Source organism: Macaca thibetana, chromosome 18 (assembly GCF_024542745.1).
Source record: "Macaca thibetana thibetana isolate TM-01 chromosome 18, ASM2454274v1, whole genome shotgun sequence".
Taxonomy (NCBI): domain Eukaryota; kingdom Metazoa; phylum Chordata; class Mammalia; order Primates; family Cercopithecidae; genus Macaca; species Macaca thibetana.
Window position 1 is genome coordinate 34,300,892 of NC_065595.1, and position 21,511 is coordinate 34,322,402.

The 21,511-nt window shown below is 50.4% G+C and overlaps 2 protein-coding genes across 2 annotated transcripts in view; one reads left to right on the forward strand and one right to left on the reverse strand.

The window, feature by feature from the left end:
- The window catches only part of ATP5F1A (ATP synthase F1 subunit alpha), a 541,488-nt gene that overhangs the window by 239,777 nt on the left and 280,200 nt on the right, over window positions 1-21,511 (forward strand). The gene's annotated exons all lie outside the window — the stretch shown is intronic.
- The window catches only part of ARK2C (arkadia (RNF111) C-terminal like ring finger ubiquitin ligase 2C), a 127,929-nt gene that overhangs the window by 77,202 nt on the left and 29,216 nt on the right, over window positions 1-21,511 (reverse strand). The window lies entirely within an intron of this gene.

A 21,511-nucleotide genomic window follows, 5' to 3' on the forward strand; every position in this document is an offset into this window, starting at 1 on the left:
CAAGTGGAAAGAGGTGGGAGGTAGGGAATGAGTCCCTTCTCTGTTGGGAGGCTTTGCTGCTTCTCCAGGGAATCTGAGTAGGTTTGGGTATACAGGAGACATTATGTGTATGTCTATATGGCAGGGGTGGAAGTGGAGTGTGTATCCATGGGGTGTGTATCCATGGGAAATATTCAAGGAAAGGGCAAGGGATTCAGGGGAAGATAGAAAGTCGCCACCAGATGTATTTTAAGAAAGAGGGACCTCCCAAGCCCCAGCTAGGGGCAGAGCTCTGAAGAAGAGCATCTCTGTGATAAAAAGGAAGAGGTATCAAGAATCCCCCAACACACACACACACACACACACACACACACACGTACACACCAGCCTGCGTGTCCCTGGGAAGACTGCACACTACGGGGAGCACCAGATGAGGCCTTGGGCATCCCAGCCCTCTGGGACTCCAGTGCCCAGGTCGTCTTAATAACCAGAGTGGAATTCTAGGTGGAGGGAGGGGTTGGCCAAGTAGATGAGGTTGGGCTGGAAGCAAGGCCAGGGGCAGTGGTCTTGGACAGTAAAAGCCCTACTGTACCAACTCTGTCTTCACCTTCTCTGTCTTGAGTTCTCTGGCTAGAATCCCACTGTTTCACCCCCTGACTGCCTCTGTCTGCTGTTAAGAAAAAATATCCAAAACTTTGAAATAAGACAGAAAGAGGACTGTGTGTCCTTTTAAAGTCACGTTACAGCATTGTCTGACAGACCTCCCTGAGAGTCACTGACCTTCCACGGCAACATATAACTTCATTGGACTGACTACTGAGCAGAGCCTGGACTCTGTAAAGTTAGTTGTTATCCTTAGAAAACCAACACGGTGGCCAGGTGCGGTGGCTCATGCCTGTAATCCCAGCACTTTGGGAGGCCGAGGTGGGCGGATCACGAGATCGGGAGATTGAAACCATCCTGGCTAACACGGTGAAACCCCGTCTCTACTAAACATACAAAAAATTAGCCGGGCATGGTGGCGGGCATCTGTAGTCCCAGCTACTTGGGAGGCTGAGGTAGGAGAACAGCGTGAACCCGGGAGGCGGAGCTTGCAGTGAGCTGAGATCGCGCCACTGTACTCCAGCCTGGGTGACAGAGCGAGACTCTGTCTCAAAAAAAAAAAAAAAAAGTAAAGAAAAGAAACAGAAAAAGAAAACCAACATGGTGCCAAGGATTTTTGTCCAATGGAGAATATAATACCAAAGGTTATAGTTTTACTGTCCTGCTAGACATTAACTTGTCTTTTGTCTAATTTAGCAGCATTATTTTTCCCATTAACATGTATATGTGTATATATATTTTATATATACATATTTTTCCTTACATCCCCTTTTGAACCAGGCGCATCATCCTGCTGGTTCCCTCGTTAGCAACTTAAATGAATCACTATATATTTGTAGAAAAATTATATTTTTCACATTTTGAAATTTTGCTTGATGCCGTCTTAGACTGACCCTCTCTGTCTTCATCCCCCAACACCCACTGCTTCCCCCAGGGTGGGAGGGGTCTGATGGTATCTCCCTTTTTGGAAGCCATCATCTGGCCATGTCCCCCTGATCCAACCAGCACCTACCCCGGCCTAGGCTAGGCCCTTGGCCTGCTCCTGGCCCAGCATGCTGAGAAGAAGGCAGACACGAGATGGATGCCATGATCTGGCCAAGCTGGCTCAGCAGGCTAGGGGGTGCCTGAGGTTCCAGACCCGGGGGTGGGGGGAGTAAGTATTAATATGTGCCAAGAAGACTGTGATGCTGTCTTCATAAAATAAGGGGATAGGGCTACATGACCTCATGGTGGTGTCTGGCAGTCTCAAGGCTCTGACGGTCCAGGAGGGATGGGTGCTGCCAGTGACCAAGCTGCTCAGATGCCAGACCTTGCCATGTTTGAAACCCATATAGCCTCTAATTTAAGAACTTAAATTGGGGCTAGGCTTGGCCCTCAGTCTGCTGCCTCTTCACCCAGAGGGGCACTCCATGAGCCTGTCTTTCCCTGCACACAGGAAATCACACCTGTATAACTTCAGGGGGCTGTAGTGGACATCAGAGGAGATGGACAATAGACAGAGGCTGGTTGGGAAAATGGGAAACTTAAGTCATGCAAGGCTAACCAAGCCTGCTGGGATTCATGGGGCAGGCAGGGTTTTACTCTCAGTAGTAAGTAAAATAAGCAGTGAGAAAATAAGAGACTAACACTTGGTGAATGTATTGATTTTCAGAACATTCATTGCATACAAGGGGAGGGATTCCTCTTTGTGATGAAAAGAAAACGGTAAACAACTCATCTCTGAAAACCACAGGTTTGCAGACTCAGACCCAGCCAGGAGCAACCCAGGGCTCTGAGCTGTGTAGTAAATCTGAAGCTGGACAGAGCCTGTGGGCCATGAGGATCTGACAGCATGGGCCAGGCACGGGTTTCCGTACTGCCTGATTTCCTCCCCAGATGCTGGCCTAAGCAACCCCTGCCTCCATGGGACCTGTCCTTCTCAGCAGGAGGGGAGGATGACAGATGGTCCAGGAGGGATGGGTGCTACCAGCAACCAAGCTGCTCAGATACCAGACCTTGCCATGTTTGAAACCCTCATAGCCTCTAATTTAAGAACCCAGCCCCCAAAGCCAACCTGGTTCTACAGATGCCCAGGGTGAGGCAGGAGGGAAGAGAGCATGCGCCATCTGCAAAGTTCGTCTCCCAGCACTGCTGTGGGGCTCCTGCGGGGCTCCTGCGGAGCATCTCACCCCTGAGACCTAAGGGAAGGGAGGTTCTGCGGGTGCCTAAGCCAAAGCCTGGGCCAGAGAGCAAGGGAGACGCACATCTCTCCAAAGACACCTGCTTGCCGGTGGTGCCTGAAAACCCACCTTTGGAGTTCTATTCCTGAGCATCCTTTTTTTTTTTTTTTTGAGACGGGGTCTTGCTCTGTCACCCAGACTAGGGTGCAGTGGTGGAATCTTAGCTCACTGTAGCTTCAATATCCTGGGCTCAAGCGATTCTCCCACCTCAGCCTCCCATGTAGCTGGGACTACAAGCACTTGCTATTACGCCCAGCTAACTTTTTTTATTTTTGGTAGTGACAGGGTCTCACTATTGTTGCCCAGGTTGGTCTTGAGTTCCTGGGCTCTAGCAATACTCCCACCTCAGCCTCCCAAAATGTTGGCACTACAGGTGTGAGCCTCTGCCCAGGCCGCCTGAGAGGCTGGAAGGATGTTTTTCCCTCCCGGAGACTTATCTGGAAATAGAAGGACCGTGAAAAGGACAACAAAGGGACTCAATGGATGTCCCTGAGAGCACTGGGTGAGCAGTAGACGGTAGCCAACTGGGACAGACACGGGCTCTGACTGCAGAGGTGAGGCCCAAGAAGCGGGGAGGGAGCAGAGAAGCACCAAATTCTCTTGGCATGGGTCACTGTTTCTTGGGGCTGAACCTGCTCTTGTGGCCCCAGATGGCAGAACCTGACTCCTCAAGGACCATGGAGGGGACAGCAAGTCCGGAGGGAAACCGGGCTTTGGCCACAGAAGACAAAGGCGGTGCCTGGCCTTAACTCCATGCCTGGCTGACAAAAACAGCAATGCCTCCTCGCTTCAGAGCAGCGTTGCCGTCTCACTCCACGGGGAGGGCAGAGTGATAACCTTGTCCCCATTTTACAGACAGAAAAACTGAGGCGCAGTAGAGTGGCATGCCCAGGGCTTCCCCCACACTCCCACACATGGCCGGAGGGTATGAGGCATGCTTTCCTACCCTGGAGTCAAAGGTGCTCTCTATGACAAATGTGCTTCTGAGAGAAGGAACTGGAGCTGGGCTGGGTTTGCTCTGTGTAGCCTTCCTCTGTCCCTGGCCTTCCTTCTCCACTGCAGGGCTGAGACTTGGGAAGGAGAGCTGGGGCGAGCGTGATGGGGACCTGGAGGAAGGGCACCTTGTCCTAGCCCTGGGGGCTGGGGGGAGCACTAGCCTTGCAACCCCTCTTTGTCCTTAGTTAGCAGGCCACTCACAAGCAGACAGCCCAGGTCATGCAGGCTGGGTTCGGGGCTCCAGAGTCTCAGATACTGGGGGCTGGAGACCTCAGAAGTCCCTGCTCCCAGCTCCCAGCCATAGGAGATTCTCCAGCCCCCCAGCGATGAGCACAGCAACTCCCTAAGGCAGCGGCTTCTGAAGGATGAAGCACTAGGACCTGAAGAAATGCAAGCGGCTGGGTCAGAGTTCACACAGGTAAAGCCCTGAGAACGATGCCTGGCACACCACAAGCACTGTGCAAGCATCCACCAAAACTATTCCTACTTTGTTCTTGATGTTGTTATTGCCATTATTACTGTCAGTTCCTTCTCAAAGCAACCTTAAGCAAGTTCCTCTGGGCCTCCTTCAGCCCACTGGATGTCCCTTGCACACACTTCCCCAGTTGCCAGAGGAAAAGGCCGACAGCCCCCGTGGGCACCATCTTCCAGGATGCCCTTCCAGGCCCCAGCCCAGGTTCTGCACCAGTTGTGCCAGATGCCACAGGAGAGGAGATTGGCACAGCCAAAAGGCAGCAGAAAGACCATCCAGTCTTCCATTTTATAGCAGAAGAAACCAAGGCAGAGACACGGAGGTAGAGAGGAAGGCAGAGGTTCAAGGCCCCTGCACTCTGCCTCCACTGGGTGGGCAGTTTCTAAAAAGTTTAACCCGACAGCACAGCTCATGGATGGGGAAACTGTGAGGCCAGTAGTCGGGAGGCATTTGGAGGTGAGGTGGCCTTTGGAGCCTCATCTCTTCTCTCACGTTCCAGTTCCATTTAAGATGAAACCAGCAAGCAGGGCCGCTGGCAGCAAAGTCCCAGTGGGCCAAGGACCCTGGGGACAGGGCAGCCATGCAGATGGCTTCTGAAGGTAAGAGTTTAGCAAGGGTGCCCTCTCAGGACTGCCCCTAGGCATCTCTTGAAGGGACCCTAAAACAGATCCCTTGTACCAAACTCCTCTTCCCCTGTCTGTGGTCCTGAAGTCGCATGTCACTTTAGATTCAGAAAGTACATTAGCTCCCCAGGGTGGCTGACTGAACTGACCACCTCTGGAAAGGCCACACTTTCACAGTTGGTGGGGAGGGCCTCAGGGAGCAAGGAGAAGAATTCTGAAGGTGGCTTCAAAGAGCAACTTTGCCCTGTGAGGCTGGTGGGATGAGAAGGGGTCAAGAGAAAGAAATGAGGGCGGTGCTGTTGGCCAGGCCCAGAAGCCGTCACTGTGTGACCTCAGGTAGGTCACTTAACTTCTCTGGACTTATTCCCTCATCTGTAAAATGGACTAGGGGAGGGAAAGTGGGTGTGAGGGTAAGTAGAGGCCTTTAGAATCTGGAAGAATAAGATACAAGCCCTGAAAAGAAACCAGCACTTTGTCTCATGAGATTGATTTGTTCTTTTAAATTTCAAGTTAAGTTTAAGGAGAGGGTTTTGTGTTTGTCAAAGTGGAGACAAGTATGGTCAACAAGCTTAAAAACCTGTGGACTAGATGCACCCCAAAAGAGATTAAAGAGGTTTTCCTTGACTGAGTGATTTGCCAGAATGATAGCGTTTCCAGCAACTTTTATATTACGGGGTAAAATCAGAGTGTTGGGGGGGCCTGGGGGCTCCCGGCAGGGACAATGAGGCCCCCAAGCCTTCCCTTTTCTTCATTGCCCCCAACACCCACACAACCTGGGGAACGGATGCTGGCTGATGCCCTCTGGTGCCTCCCTCCCTCCCTACTCCAGGCCTAATTAGGAGCAGGTGAGCCCTGGAGACAGTGAGGTCCCTTCATTTGACATATGGTTTGTTTCAGCTGCTTATTCATCGGAGCCACACTGGGGAGGAAGAGTGGAAGGTGGCTTAGACAGGAGCGTAGGAGGGTACTTCATAGGAGGGGCACCTCTCTATCCTGCACCCCCTCCCTTGTGTAGCCCCCACCATCCATAGCAGCCCTCCTGCCCCAGAACTTCCTCTTGGATGCTTTATGATGCCAAGTCCCACCCTCTGGCACCCTTTGCCCTAGATATGGTGGCCTGAGCATCACACCCTAAGTAGAACATGCATTTATGGGTTCCTGCCACTCCCTCTGCCCAGAATGCTCTCAACCTTTGTTTATCAAACTCCTCTTTCATAAACAGCGGCCCTGCTTGCTGGCCTCATCTTAAATGAAACTGGAACAATTGGACCATATGTCAAATGGAGGGATCATTTGACACCTCAGAGCTTTCTCCAAACTCCCCGAAGCCTTTCCAGTTTGGGTGGTGACTTATAGAAAGCAGTGCAAAAGCCCACCACTTCTGACGCTGCCCCTCCACAGTGTTCAGGGGAATGAATGTGCTAGAGGACATGCCCCAGGCTGAAAAGTCCAGGAGCCTGGATTCTGTCCCTGGTACTGACTCAAACTGCTATGTGGCCCTCAGCAGCCACCCAGCCTCGGTTTTCCCATCTGTAGTATGGGCAAAGGGAAAAACTATGGTGTGTGTAAACTAGAGCTAGGGCACCCAAGGGAATGTGCAGGGACCTTGCCTTGCTTTTGGAAACCACAACCTCAAACTTGCTCCCCCAATATAAATTAATAAATGGTTTGATGCGGGAGATGTGCCTTGGAGCATTAATGCAACCTGCATTAGATCTGGAAGAGCAGTTAGCTCAAATGCAATCTCAAGGCCATCTTCCACTGGCCTCATCTCTCAACATCTGCAACTCAGCAGTTGTCAAGACCCCTCACCCTCTTCCCAAATGCCTCTTAAACCCGCCCCTCCTCTCCATCATGCACCACCTATGTTGTGCAGTCCACCCACCATCCATAGCAGGCTTCCTGCCCCAGAACTTCTTCTTGGATGTTTGGTAAGGCCAAGTCCCACCCTCCTGTACCCTTTGCTCTAGACATGGTGGCCTGAACATCACACGCTAAATAGACCAGGCATTTATGGATTCCACCCACTCCCTCTGCCCAGAGTGCTTTCAACCTTTGTTTATCAAACTCCTATTCATCTCACGATGCCCCATCGCATAGCAACTCCTCCCTGAAGCCCTTATTGATCTCTCCTGTCTTTGCCCTTAGGCAAAATTTATGACACCCTCCTCTGATCTCCCATACATTGGTTCATAGAGCCTTCATATGTGCCTCTCGCTTTACCTGATACTCTCTCCCTGGCTCCCTAGCTCAACCTCCACTCCTTCATCTAACAAAATACTTCTGTCCTTCAGGGCATGTCTCCCACACTGCTTCCTCCCGGAAAACCCCCTCCAGCCGTTTGTTGCCCCTCCTATGAAACACCCTCCTATGGCTTCTCAGGATGCTCCACACAGAGCCATTAGGGAGCTGTTACTGCTTTTTATTCATCTGTTCTCCTGGCCTCACTGAAGGACACACATCATTGTGTGTCTAGCGCAATGCCTGACACATAGCGAGTTCCCATAAATACTTGTTGAAGGAAGGGAGAGAAAGAGGATGACACGAACTGTCAATCTCAAGTTTCCCATCTCAGCTTTATGCAACTTCTTTTCATTAAAGGCTATTTGCTAAAGATGTGAATTTAAAAGGGGTACATTATATACCTTCTTCAGATATTTCATATGAATATATTTGCAATTCAAATAATCCATGGTCAGGCCATGTGCTGATCGGAGTTCCGATGCAGTCACCGTATTCAAACCTCTCCTAGTACATGTAAGATGCATTGCTGCCTCCTCCTAGGTGCCTGGCCATGCCCTGAGGCAGGGGCTGGGTTTTGCATCTTTGACTCTCTCACAATCCCTGCACATAAAAGATTCTTGGCCAGGTGCAGTGGCTCACGCCTGTAATCCCCACACTTTGGGAGGCCGAGGCAAGCGGATCACAAGATCAGGAAATCAAGACCAGCCTGGCCAACATGGTGAAACCCCATCTCTGCTAAAAATACAAAAATTAGCCAGGCCCGGTGGTGTGTGCCTATAGTCCCAGCTACTTGGGAGGCTGAGGCAGGGGAATCGCTTGAACCTGGGAGGCAGAGATTGCAGTGGCTGAGATTGCACCACTGCACTCCAGCCTGGGCATCAGAGCGAGACTCTATCTAAAAAAATAAAAATAATTTTAAAAAAGATTATTAAACTAACTTCAAATAAACTGAACTGAGGCCCCCAAAGAAATTTATTTTCAAGTCACAGGAGCATAATTTTACAACATCCCACAAAATCTGGTCTAATAGTCCAGAGCACAGGTGGGGTCTGAGTCCCATCAGGGGGGCTTCCAAACATCCCTGACAAAAATATCTCCACAAGAGGCTGCATCTTCTGTTTCCTTTATGCTTGTGCTTCTCCTCTCCACCTGCCAAGAACAAAGTTCAAAACTAGGCAGTCCAGGGCCACACCATGGCCTCTACCACATCCTGACTGTTGTCCCGGCCATGCCCCTTAACCACATGGAACCTCAGTTTTCCTGTCCATTAAGTGGGCATCCTAACATTTACCTCACAGAGATTCTTGACACAGAGAAAGTACCCAACTAATGTCAGGCCCTTGCACACTGTGTTGATTTTAGAGAGAACTGAAAGTGAACAGGAAGGAGAGGTGACCGTTTTGCTGCCAAGGCTCTTAAGAAGCCAGGGGCCTAATAACAGGTGCCAAGAGGAGCCCATGGGCCCCTCAGTCACAGGTGAGGGTGACACTCAGAGCAGCTGAGGCTTGCTGTGATGACCCCAGGCCCAGCTCTGTTCTGAGTCCTTCACACTCACTGCCTCACCTCACCCTCAGGCCACCGCCTGAGCTATTATCATCCACTTCATAGATAAGAAAATGGAGGCAAAAGAAGATGAAGTCACTCACCCAAAATTGTACAGTTTCATCAAAGGCAGGGACTGAGCCTATTTTGCTATTTCCCCAGCCCTTAGCCCAGGGCCTGGAACTCTGATCAACCTTCAATTGTTTGATGTAAGCACAGTCCATGGTTGCCAGGAGGGATTGGAGGGACACTCAAGAGGGCTTCTGCCCTATGTGCTGCTCCCATCTCAAAATATTGCCCCCACTTTTCCTGTCATGGGGTCTCACCTTAACATAAAATTGCTGGGAAGAAGAGAACTCCCAGGATGCATAAACCCATGCAGCAGCTCATATAACGGTGCAATTCATACAAGGAGCTAAGGAAATGGAAGCCAGGACAATTATTATTATTATTATTATTATTATTATTATTATTATTTGAGACAGAGTCTCACTCTGTCACCCAGGCTGGAGTGCAGTGGCACAATCTCAGCTCACTGCAACCTCCACCTGCCGAGTTCAAGCAATTCTCCTGCCTCAGCCTCCCAAGTAGCTGGGATTACAGGTGTGTGCCACCATGCCCAGCTAATTTTGGTATTTTTAGTAGAGACAGGATTTTGCCCTTGTTGCCCAGGCTGGTCTTGAACTCCTGGACTCGAGTGATCCAACCACTTCGGCCTCCCAAAGTGCTGGGATGACAGGTGTGAGCCACTGTATCCAGCCAGGACAAGTATTTTTGATGAAAGGGAAAGGAACTGTCCAGAGTCAATATATCGATGTGGCCAGTGACAGCACAAGAGAATGATGCCAGGGCGGCCTGGAAGGAGCCTGGGGCCTCTGAGGGCAGGGGGAGTTGGGAGGGGGCCAGAAGAGACTCAGGCAGATGCAGATAAAGCCTGCCTGGGTGAGGTTTGCGGGAAGAAACCCCAAATCCCCCAGCAAAGCATGCTTGTGCTTCTCTCTGGTCCTCCACCTGTGTTAAAAGGGCCTGGGGCCTGGCTGGGGCCCAAGACCTGAAGAGAACATTTAGGAGGGAAGCCAGGAGGGCAGTAGGGAAGGGCGGCGACTGGGGAGGCCCTCAGGGCCAGATGTCGGACTCAAGGGGCTTCTCATTCATGACCCACATCAATCAAATCGCCCCCTCTCTCTGGGCATGCAGGCCCTTCTATCCCCGGGAAGGGTCTCCAGGAATGCCAGGGTTAGGGTGAAGGGTCTCTAGCCTCCCCAGTTCAGCCAAAGCCTTGCTGTTTTTGTGTGCTCTATTTACTACACCTCCATATGAGACTCTGTTTGAAGGGGGAAAAGATGGGGAAGGATTCCATTGCTTTTTTTTTTTAAGTTTAAAAACCAAAGAATTAGAGCAAAAGAGAAGGCATAAAGCCACCTGGCTGGGGTGAAATCCTGACGCAGGGTGCAGCACAGGTGAACCCTGAAGACGTTCCCGAATGAAATAACCCAGACACAGACGGGCAAGCACTGTGTGATTCCACTGACATGAGGGGCCTCGAGTGGTCCAATTCATCGAGAAAAGTGGAATAAAGGCTGCCAGGGGCTGGCGGGAGGGGAATGGGGAGTTCGCGTCTAATGGGGACAGAGTTTTCATTGGGGTAGATGAGAAAGTTCTGGAGATGGATGGTGAAGATAATAGCACAGCAATGTGAATGCAGCTAATGCCACTAAACTGTGGCACTTAATGGTTAAAATGGCAAATCATACATTATGCATATTTTCCCACCATAAAAATTCATTAATTAAATAATTGAAAAAAAAAAAAACTATTTTGGTAAAAAAAAAAAAAAAAGCCTTCCTTGCTGGCCCCTGAGTTTCTCTGGACTCGTTCAAGCTGCCTGGGCCCCGGTCTTCTTGTGTGTGAGAAGTTTCCATAAGGGGACCCCTGGTGGGGAGGGGAGGTGGGGGACAGGGATGACAAGAATGCCCCAGCCTGGCCCTGCTCCTGCCGCAGGAAGAAAAGAACACCAGGAGTAATTAGAAACATGAGGGGCCTGGGTTTACCATGGGAACCACAGCATGGGCGCCACACAGCCCCTTTGTCGGAGCAACTGTCCATCTGCTTCTGGGAAAACAGGCAGCTGCCAGAAGGGCTCAGGGGCACGGGGTCTGGCGTGGAGGGTAGCAGGGGGGTCTGAGGGCTAGCGAGCCCCAGCTCTGCCTTTCTCGGGCTGCACGATCTGGCCTAGGCACTGAGCCTATCTGAACTCTGCTTCCCCACGTGTAAGATTCAGATAACAATTCCCCCAAAGCCTGTAGAGATCCTGGGGAACGCCCTGTCCTAAGAGCCATAAAGTGCCATTTACACACCTGTGAGCCTCTGGTGGGCTACCCCTGGAGCTCGAGGAGCCAGTGTGGGGGCACTCAGCTCTCAGCCTCAAGGTCACTGGGGATCTCTAAAGCCCTCAGTGTCCAGGCACCGTGCTGTCACTTTCAACTGGGTCATCAACAGCCAGAGACATCATTGCAGTGACCTGCTCCCCGGGATGCACCCAGGCAGGTCAGTCCTTCCACAGCAGGACACTGTGGGGCACTGTCAAGAGTCTTGGAGAGACCCCACGACTCACCGGGTGACTCTTGCCCAGTTCCTCTTGTACCTGGCAGGCCAGCTGCCTTCCAGATGACTGTCAAGATGAAGGGCAGGAATGGAATCTTAGAAAGCACTGGGCAAGCTCTGTGGAAATGCACAGTGTTACTCTCTCTCTGGCCTTTGGCTGGGCATTAGCCTTGCCAGTCCAAGACCCAGGGATCAAGCTCAAGGCCCCAGAGGTCCATGAAGGAGGTGACACTCTGGCAGGGCCTAGAGAATGGGGCAGGAGGCCCTTCTGCTTACCTGGGTGTGTGATGAGAGGGATGAGGGAGCCCTCTGTTTACCAGTTACCTTTGGAGTTTCTAGCCTACCCTTTGACATGTCCTCCAATGTGTGCACATGCACACGCGCACATACATGCACACACACCCACTTGTGCACACACACCCACTCGCCCTCACACACACACTCGCACACACACACAGAGCTTCCGGTTTCCCAGCAGGAGGGTCCCCCTTCCCGAGTGAGGCTGATGATGGTGCTATTAGGAGGCTGTGGGAAAAGAAGGGAGAAGTGGAGGCCCCAGTGGTGAGCAAGCTCATTGTTCCTGTGCCCCAGGAGGCTTCCCGGACACCGCACAACCCTTACATAATAGCACCGCAGTGTGGTTAGAATAAAGGAAATGTATGGATTTTGGCGCTCTCAAAATGTATGGGGTTTAACAAGTAAGGATAAAACAGCCTGGCCACAGGCAACAGAAGCTTTTTGTTCCTATTAGCCAGAGCCCGAGAAGGCTCAGCTCCCTCCTCCTGCGTCTCTGCCCCCCAATTCTAACAGGAAACCCCCAACCCCTCAGGTCAGCCCCTCTCATTGGAACCCAGACACCTGCCTGTGACCATGGTCATGTGTCCTCACACGGTGTCACTGCCTTCCAGGCCTGCAACAAGCTAGAATGTAGGGTGAACTGGAAGGGGGCTTACTAAGGTGGCCTCACGTGGAGTTCATTGAGATGACAATGATGCACTTTATGTCACTATTTTCAGGCTGCCCTAGGCACTATTTCACTGGGTCCTCATGCAGCCTCTGGGAGGGGTAGCAGTGGGTTTACTACTCTCAGCTGAGCACTGGTGGGACCGAGGCAGGAAGAGTGAAGTGACTTGCCTCAGGATGCACAGCAAGTGGGTGGCCGGATGAGTGCAACAACTTACCACCACATCTCAAACCGGGCTCTCTCCAGAATACTATGCTGCCACCCTGATAGCATCCTCAGGAGGGCCCCATGGAGGACCCTTGAGTGCCTCTGACCTTGGCAGTATTGAGTTATAGCCCCATCTAGTTCCTGAGGCCTTGCAGCCAACCTCCAGCCACCAGCACTGTCATCAGGGTTCATGTCTATGTGGATGCCAGTCCCTTTCTTCTACCCTAAAGGAACTGTGGGCCTCATCTTCAGGACATCTCCTGATGTGGCCCATCCAGGACCCTATAGTCAACTCTCAGAAGTGACATGGGACCAAGTCTAGTATGTTGGGAGTCAGTATTTAATAAACAGCTGTTGGTTGAATGAATAAGAGTAAACAACAAATCCGTGGGTGTCCCAGCCTATCTATAAGTCTCTCTGAGCAGCGAGGATGCTGCAGTACAATAGAAAGGGCCTCGGACACAGGCAAACTCTACCTGCCACTTTGTCACTGTTTGACTTTGACCCAATCACTGGTCTCTTTGGTCCTTGGTCTCCTCATCTGTATCACTGGGAAGAAAGTCCACCTGAAGCTGGGAAACACCAGTGCTTCTCAGAAGGGTTCTCAAACCATTGTTTCAGCTCTTATTTCCCAGAGAGGCTTATCATCAATACTAACAGCTGCTGTCTGCTGGGTACCAGGTGCCCAGGTGGGGGCTTCATGCCTAGGATAGCATCCAACCTTCATAAAGATCTTGTTTGCTCAAAATCCTCTTTTAGTCAGAAATGCTTTTAAAATGTCCAATCTCCTTTAACTTCTCCCTTAACCAGAGAACCTCACTGAGTCTCTCTGAGATGACTGAGAATCCAGTCAAGGCCTGGGTCATCCCTGTGATTGGGTTGCATTGTCAGAGCCTCCTTGCTGGCCTAGGCTGCCCTTCCTCCTCATCAGGCCCCGTGACCCTCCTTGCAGTGGGCCATCTCGTTGGCCAGGGGCATGCTGGGCTCCTGTCTCCCATGACCTGCTGAGAGGGTTTGGCTGTGTCCCCATGCAAATCTCATCTTGAATTGTAATAATCCTGACATGTCAAGAGCAGGACCAGGTGGAGATAATTGAATCATGGGAGCTGTTTTCCCTATACTGTTTTCATGGTGGTGAATAAGACTCATGAGATCCGATGGTTTTATAAATAGGAGTTCCTCTGCACACACTCTCTTGCCTGCCGCCATGTAAGATGTGCCTTTGCTCCTCCTTTGCCTTCTGTAATGATTGTGAGGCCTCCCCAGCCATGTGGAACTGTGGCTCTTTTTCTTTATAAATTACCCAGTGTCAGGGACGTCTTTATTAGCAGTGTGAGAACAGACTAATACAACTCCTCTCCCCCACAATGTGCCCATCCTCCTTTTCCTGTACCTGATTCCCATTGGCTTCCAAAGCTCATGCTGACCTCACACTCCCTGAGCTCCAACAGCTGGTGGGATCTTGGCCTTCAAAATCTCTCTGGGATGGCCTTCTGCCTCCTCTCAACCTCTGTCACATCACAAATGTCCATTGGGTCTTGCCACCCCGAGAGTGGCTCAAGAGAATGAGGACAGAGATGGTATCTTATTCTATTCCTTGATCCCCTTAGCATTTGGCATGGGGCAGTCTGGGGAGGCTGGTAAGTTTAAGATCAGACGTGAGAAGGGTGGCAAATAGTGATGACTGCCACCTGGGACCAGACACACTCTTGGATCCTGAGTCTGAACACGTTTTCCCTATAGCCAAGGATGGAAACATCATTCCTATTCATCACAGACCCTGACTGGGGAGCAGGGTCTCCCCAAACCTCCTTCTCCTTCCACCTCAGCTCATGGGAACTAGACTTGTGTAAAGAATTGGTTGAGGACATAGCTCTGCAGACTGATTTCTCTGCTTCTAATTTTGGTTCAGCACCTTATTAGCCTTACCTTGGACAAAATGATTAGCCCTTCAAGGCCTCAGTTTTCTCATCTGTAAGTTGAAAATAACGATGTTTCCGCTCCCCTGCCTATAGAGATGATGGTAAGGATATCACATGAACACCTTAGATGGGCCTGGTCCAGTACAGTCCTCACAAATGGTAATTTCTATTCTATATATTCCTTCTATCAAAGCAGGGAAGGAAGTGGGGAGCCAGATTGGTAGATGAGCCTGGAAAGAGATGCTCAGAGGGAAGAGGAGCAGCAAGGCCTTTCTCAGCTCCTTCACCTTGAGGGGTCCACAGGCAGCAAGAAGCTCTTCTGGCCCCCAGAGTCCCCACCAGAATCATCACCAAGTCCAGGGTGCGTGTGTGTGCATGTGTGCATGTGTGTGTGTGGTGTGTGGAGGGCCAGCAGCTCTCCCAAGAGTGGTTTCTTGGTGTTAATTTATAGCAGATGTGCTCAATGGGCCCTGGGCTCTACCCTAATACCAAGATCTCAAGAGGAAAAGCAAGCAATGGCTCTCTCAACCTCTTGAAATGTGCATGCAAAGTCTTATTTTGTCTATTAGAAATGGGAAAAGGGTGTATGGGATGAGAGGAATAAGGAGCCCTCTGTTTATGAGTTACCTTTGGAGTTTCTAGCCCACCTAAAGCAAAGTAGAACTAAATGAGATAGGCTAGAAAAGTGCCCCCACCTCCAACAAGGAGCTGTCCCCAGGCCAAAGTTTTCTGGCTACATTGTGTGTTAGGGAGTGGGAATGGAGAATCCTGCCCTGCAAACCTAAAGCAACACCTCACTGACCAGCAGACGGATTCTGAGGCATTTCTCGTCCCCTGACTCCCTTCACTTCACAACCAGGCCTTCAACATTTCCCAGAAGCTGGCCTGTCTCACCTCTTCTTCCCAAGTCAATCAGCTTCCTCCCTGTCCCGTCCTCTCCCACCTCCCCACCACCCCAGCACACACACACCAGGATTCTACAACACCCTCTGCTCAGCCTTATCCCCCTGCTCCTCCAGCAAATCCCAGCTCAGGCCACCCTGCCTCAGCCAGCCCATCTTGATGATGGATGCTGCCATCTTGAACCATCCTTCAATTGGCTGCTGGGTATCTGGAAACAACCAGTTTCTTCTAGATACAACAAGCTTCTTGTCCACAGAGCATCCACACAGTGGAAAACAAAAACATGGCCTTTCAGATCAGAGAGGATCAGATTCAAATCCTGGCCTACCATTTATTGGTTGAGTAAACTTAGGCACATAGATTAATTTCTCAGGATCGTGAATCCTTAATCTCTGTATAGTAACACTTAAACCACATGAAATCCAAGTAAGTACCATAGTGCCTGGCACATAGAAATGATGACAGTAAACATTCACTAAGCAATTACTGTGTGCCATGCACTGTTCTAAACACAATGTGTACTAACTCATCTAAATTCCCCCAACCACCCTATCAGGTAGACACTGTCATCATGCATTTGAAACATGAGGATATGGAGGTTCAAAGACGTTCAATGACTTCCCCAAGGTCCCACAGCAAGTGAACGGCAAGGCTGGGGTTTGAACCCAGGCATTCTTGCTCTAGGCTCTAACCCTGACCATTGTGCTAAACTTTCAGTGTGTGCTGCTCATGTTTTGATTCTCAGCCAGGCTTAGGTACACAGTAAGCACTTCATGATGCCTTGCACAACTGAATAAGACTCAACTCCACAGAGCTGTCCTGAAAAGAACAGAGTTGAATTGCCTCAGAAGATCCGGCTGGCTTTCCCTAAATGGTCAGTGGGATTGGGAACACAAAACCCAGGCCAAGCTTTGACCAAGGTGACCTGGGCACACACAGACCCACAGGGAAGTGGAGTACTCATGGGCTTCTTCCAGCTCCTCTATCTCATGACCAGGCACTATTCTGGAAGTCTTCGTTTCCCACCCAATCATCCTGGGGGTTTAGGGTGATCATATGAGCAGGGGGTGGAGGCAGAAAGGGAGGCAATGGGGGAAGAGCGAGTGCTTAAACCCACATATTTTATTCTTTATTTAGGCCTCCATGTCCCAAGCCAATCTCAGCTAACACCAGGCAGGCCTAAACTACGCTTCCAGGATGAACGCATTTAGTGAACTTCCAATAAGCTTAGCCTGGAAAGGATGTTTTCGCTCAAGCACAAAGTCTCATGGAGGTCCAAGGAAGCAGATGAGGTCTAGAGCTGTAGTTTTCCACCATCTGTATGCATCACAATTACCCATGTAAAGTCTCAAACCCAATCCGAGATTCTAATCCATGGTTCTGGGGCCAGGCCCAGGAATCTGCATGTTTAACAAGCCCCTCCCAGCTGGGGGTGCTGCCTAGGCCACCACACTTGGAGACTCACTGGCCTCAGATGATTCTCAACCGTAACTGGGCAATCAGAATCAACGGAGGAAGGTGGTTCAAAGTACAAATGCCTGCACCACCCCACACCAACTGCAATGAATATCCAAAAGCAGAGCAGAGAAATTTGAATTGTCTCAAGCACTGAAGTGATTCTGACACTCAAGAAGGCTTGAGAACCATACCTCTAACCTAACATTCAAGGGATCTGGGCTCTGGTCTTGACTGAAGCACAAAGTCACAGGCTGCTGGTGGGGACACCAAAGCCAGTTTGGTAGAGTACGTTGCCAAAAGTCATATAAATACAACTTGTTTCATGCCAGAAGCTTTAGGCAATGTGGGTTTTAAGACCCAGGTTATAGTCCACCTCTTCACCGAGACAGCCTGATTATGAGGGCACAAGGCAATGGGTCCAGTAGACCCACCTATCGTTCAATAACCAATTCTACCCTGCCTCAAAGAACGTCAATGCAAGGCTTTGGCACAAATGAACAGAACCAGAGCCACTTCTTTTCCAAGAAGGAGACAGCTTCTTTTTCAGGTCACTACCATGGACAAATTGTTTCCTACCTCCCACACTGAACATGAATGCAGTCCTCCAATTTGTGCTCAGATTATTCTAAAAATCGCTGAACTATTGACTTTTAAAGCAGATGGAAACCTCAGAGGTCATCTGGTCTACCCTATACCTGGAGAGCCAGGTATGACAGCCAGGATGGGAGGGGGAGCAGAATTGAACCAGTTAAATAAGAAGCTAAATATTTCACAAGGCTCTTGGAAAACCCCCAAAACTCTTCATCTGTAAGAAGAGATCCCACATCCCCCAGCAGATGGGCAGCCGGTAGGAGCTTTTCATCCACCCAACTCCAGTGTCTTCCTGTTGTGTTTGCTTTATGAGGTCCATAACGTTATTTTGCTTTGTGATTTTTTTTTCTTGGAAACTAAGTACACGATGAATTTCCTCTTGTGAATCTCAGGAGTCCAACAGGATGACTGGGCCCTAAGCCAGTGTTAGAAAATCTGTTCCTTCCAGCAAGACACAGAAGACCTTTCGCTAGACTTGGATTTTTGCTCAAGACTGTTTTGTTTGCTGTGGTTTCCCTAGTACCTAGCACAGCGCCGGACTTATGGCAGGCAGTCCACATGTACATGTTGAGTAAATAGATGAATGAGCATGTGAATGAATAAAAGAATGCACCTAATCTCAGGACTAGGAAGGTCAGAGAAAAAGCTTTCGTGGCGGAGCTACATTTAAGCCTTCCTCAAAAGAAACACCTTGCTCCCAAGTTTAAAACTTTTCAGAAATTCTACTATTCCTCTCAGCCATGACTCTCGTCTTTAAGGACCACTGCGCTGTGAAGAAGTTCTAGAAATTCTGCACTGCTAGGCACTGCCATTTACTAAGGGCAGAAGAAAACCAGTGAGCAACTCTCCATGACTCCTCACCAAGTTGTCTGGGCCTCATCATAAAATGAGTATCTGAGTGGGGTTATTTGGGAGAATGAGAAGTCCTCTGTGGGGGCTGGGCTGGGCTTGTGGAGAAGGGAAAGGTCATATGGTCAGCTGTTCCCAGCTGTCTCCCCCTAATCTGCCAGAGGGCTTAAGCCTATATCACAAGAGTTCTCTCTCTCTCTCTTTTTTTTTTTTTGTTTGAGATGGAGTTTCTCTCTTGTTGCCCAGACTGGAGTGCAATGGCGCGATCTCCGCTCACTGCAACCTCCGCCTCCTGGGTTCAAGCGATTCTCCTGCCTCAGCCTCCCGAGTAGCTGGGATTACAGACATGTGCCACCATGCCCGGCTAATTTTGTATTTTTAGTAGAGATGCAGTTTCTCCGTGTTGGTCAGGCTGGTCTCACACTCCCGACCTCAGGTGATCTGCCTGCCTCGGCCTCCCAAAGTGCTGGGATTACAAGTGTGAGCCACCGCACCTGGCCAAGAGTTATCTCTTAATTAGACCCCACTTTGCACTGATCCTCCATTGTCTGTTCACAAGATGTGGCTTTTCCTTCTCGGGATTTGAACTTCCTTCTGAGTGACCCCCATGTTTCCATCTCCTCTGCAGTCATTCCTACCCTTGCCCACACCCTCACTCTCATGCAAATCTAGCCACAAACCTGGAGCTTCCCTACTGAATGAGGATGTGGAAACCCAGCAGCAAAGTGAGATGTCCCACTTTGGGAGGCCGAGGCAGGCAGATCATGAAGTCAGGAGTTCAAGACCATCCTGGCCAACATTGTGAAACCCCATCTCTACTAAAAAATATAAAAATTAGCTGGGCATGGTGGCGTGTGTCTGTAATCCCAGCTACTGGAGAAGCTGAGGCATGAGAATCGCCTGAACCCAGGAGGCAGAGGTTGCAGTGAGCCAAGATCACAGCACTGCACTCCAGGCTGGGCAACAAAACAAGACTTGGTCTCAAAAAAAAAAAAAAAAAAAGAAAAACAGTGAGATGTCCAAGATCACAAAATGAGAAAGTCACCCAGCCAGACCTCAGACTTGGGGCTCTGCATATCAAGAGCCAGATTCTTCGAGGCCAGGCACGGTGACTCACGCCTGTAATCCCAGCACTTTGGGAGGCCAAGGTGGGCGGATCACGAGGTCAGGAGATTGAGACCATCCTGGCTACTAACATGGTGAAACCCTGACTCTACTAAAAAATACAAAAAATTAGCCGGGCGTGGTGGTGGGCACCTGTAGTCCCAGCTACTTGGGAGGCTGAAGCAGGCGAATGGTGTGACCCGGGAACCAGAGCTTGCAGTGAACCAAGATCGCGCCACTGCACTCCAGCCTGTGACTCCATCTCAAAACAAGAAAAAAAAAAAAAAAAGAGCCAGATTCTTGTGAAGACATAGGTACATCTGTTCATTAGTGGAGAAGAGGCTCGTCCAGAGACTCCTAGAGACAGACATAGGTCATCCCAAAACAGACCTCCTGGACTCTTGACCCTGCGTGACCCTGAGTCAGGGAGTGTGGGGTGGGGACCACTGACTGGGGGCTTGGGTCTCTGAAGAGCCCACATGGGAGCCTCAAGGTCTGAGCTTAGGCCACTCCCTGCCATCCACACCCCCTCCCCTTCAGCCAGGTCAAGTTCCAAAGAGCAACTCTACTCTCCCTCCTCTAACAAGAAGGCAGCATGCTGCCTGGAGAGGACATGGCAGAGACACAGGAAATGGTGATCAAGCAGGAATATCGGGAGAACCAGAGACTTATAGGGAATTAGAAGCAAGGGAACTCCCAGAGTTCTGTTTCTCCTGTCACAGAGGAAGAAACAGAGCCCTGAGAGTCTAGGAGAGATCCAGTTGGGACCAGAGGGCCCGCTCTCCTGAGTCCTGGACCAGGGCTGTTTTCTACCCTGAAGTTCCAGTAAAGCTGGGCAGAGTCAGCTGCCTGCTGAGGCCCCAAGCCTCCTGCCCAGAGAGCAGGAGCCCAGAGATCCAGTGGACCTGACTCTTCTGGAGGTTCTATGCCCTCGGTGGCCGTGCGGTCCTCAGAAAAGGCCACCCTTCATCAGTATGTGAACACAGATGGGCAGAGAGAGCCTCAGGACAGGAGTGTCCTGAGCAGCCATGTGAATCACCGAAGGAGAGGCTGCGGTGCCTCCAGCCTCGCTTTTGGCCACATCTGAAGAAAACAAAATCCAGCTATTAACCAATCCTAAAATCTAGGCATCAGGCAATAGATGTGAGGGCTTTTCCAGTTAGAGGGGTGGTGGCCTGAAATGACATGTCCGGTAGTCACCTCACCTGTGCACGTTCAGCATCGCGAAGGATCCTCTGGGGAGCCCACAAAATGAGCCCCTCTCCAGTTACTTTAGAATGCGTGTTCTATGACTTCAGAGCTTTTTTTTTTTTTTTTTTTTTTGAAGCTTGTTAGACCACACCAAAACATGTTTTGTTTAATGTTGTTAACTTTCGTGAATTTTTGACCCAAGCAAACTTTTGGTTGGTAAAAAGTGCATGGGTGGAGGTGGGGAGGGCAGGGAGATCCCAGAAGACCTCTGTCCTCAGAAAAGCAGGTCAGGAGCCCGGCACAGTGGCTCACGGCTGTAATCCCAGCATTTTGGGAGGCTGAGGTGGGCAGATCACTTGAAGTCAGGAGTTCGAGACCAGCCTGGCCAACATGCAGAAATCCCAGCTCTACTAAAAATACAAAAATTAGCCGGGCATGGTAATCCCTGCCTATAACCCCAGCTACTCATGAGGCTGACGCATGAGAACTGACTGAACCCAGGAAGCAGAGGTTGCAGTGAACTGAGATTGCGCGACTGCACTCCAGCCTGGAGGGCACAGAGAGACTCTCTCTCTCTAAAACAAAACAAAACAAAAGAAAGAAAGAAAAAAGAAAGAAAAGCGAGGTCAGGAGGAAGCAGAGTCAGGGCCTCAGACCCACTGAAAGGTGACTCTGGAGGTCACACCGTCAACGGTGGCCCCTACAAATTCATGTGACCACCTCAATTCTGCTCAGAAGGTCCAAGGAGACCCAACCTAAAAAAGTATGTTTCCTGCCCTCAAGGAGCTTATAGTCAGCTGGGACTACAAGTCCAGCTCACTATGACAGTGAGAATCTTAGCTCCTCAAGCAGCCCACAAGTATCCCATGGGCAGGGCTGTGACTTGACAACTGCTCTCCTCCGTGTCCCCTCCCCTGGGCCCATGACAGAGCTGTACACTGAGTGGACATCAACCAGCACACAGGAGGGAGGTGGGAGGTTTGCAGGAGTGAATCAGGGATCCAGAGACCACAGGGTGCATCCTGATTTGTGGATGTCTC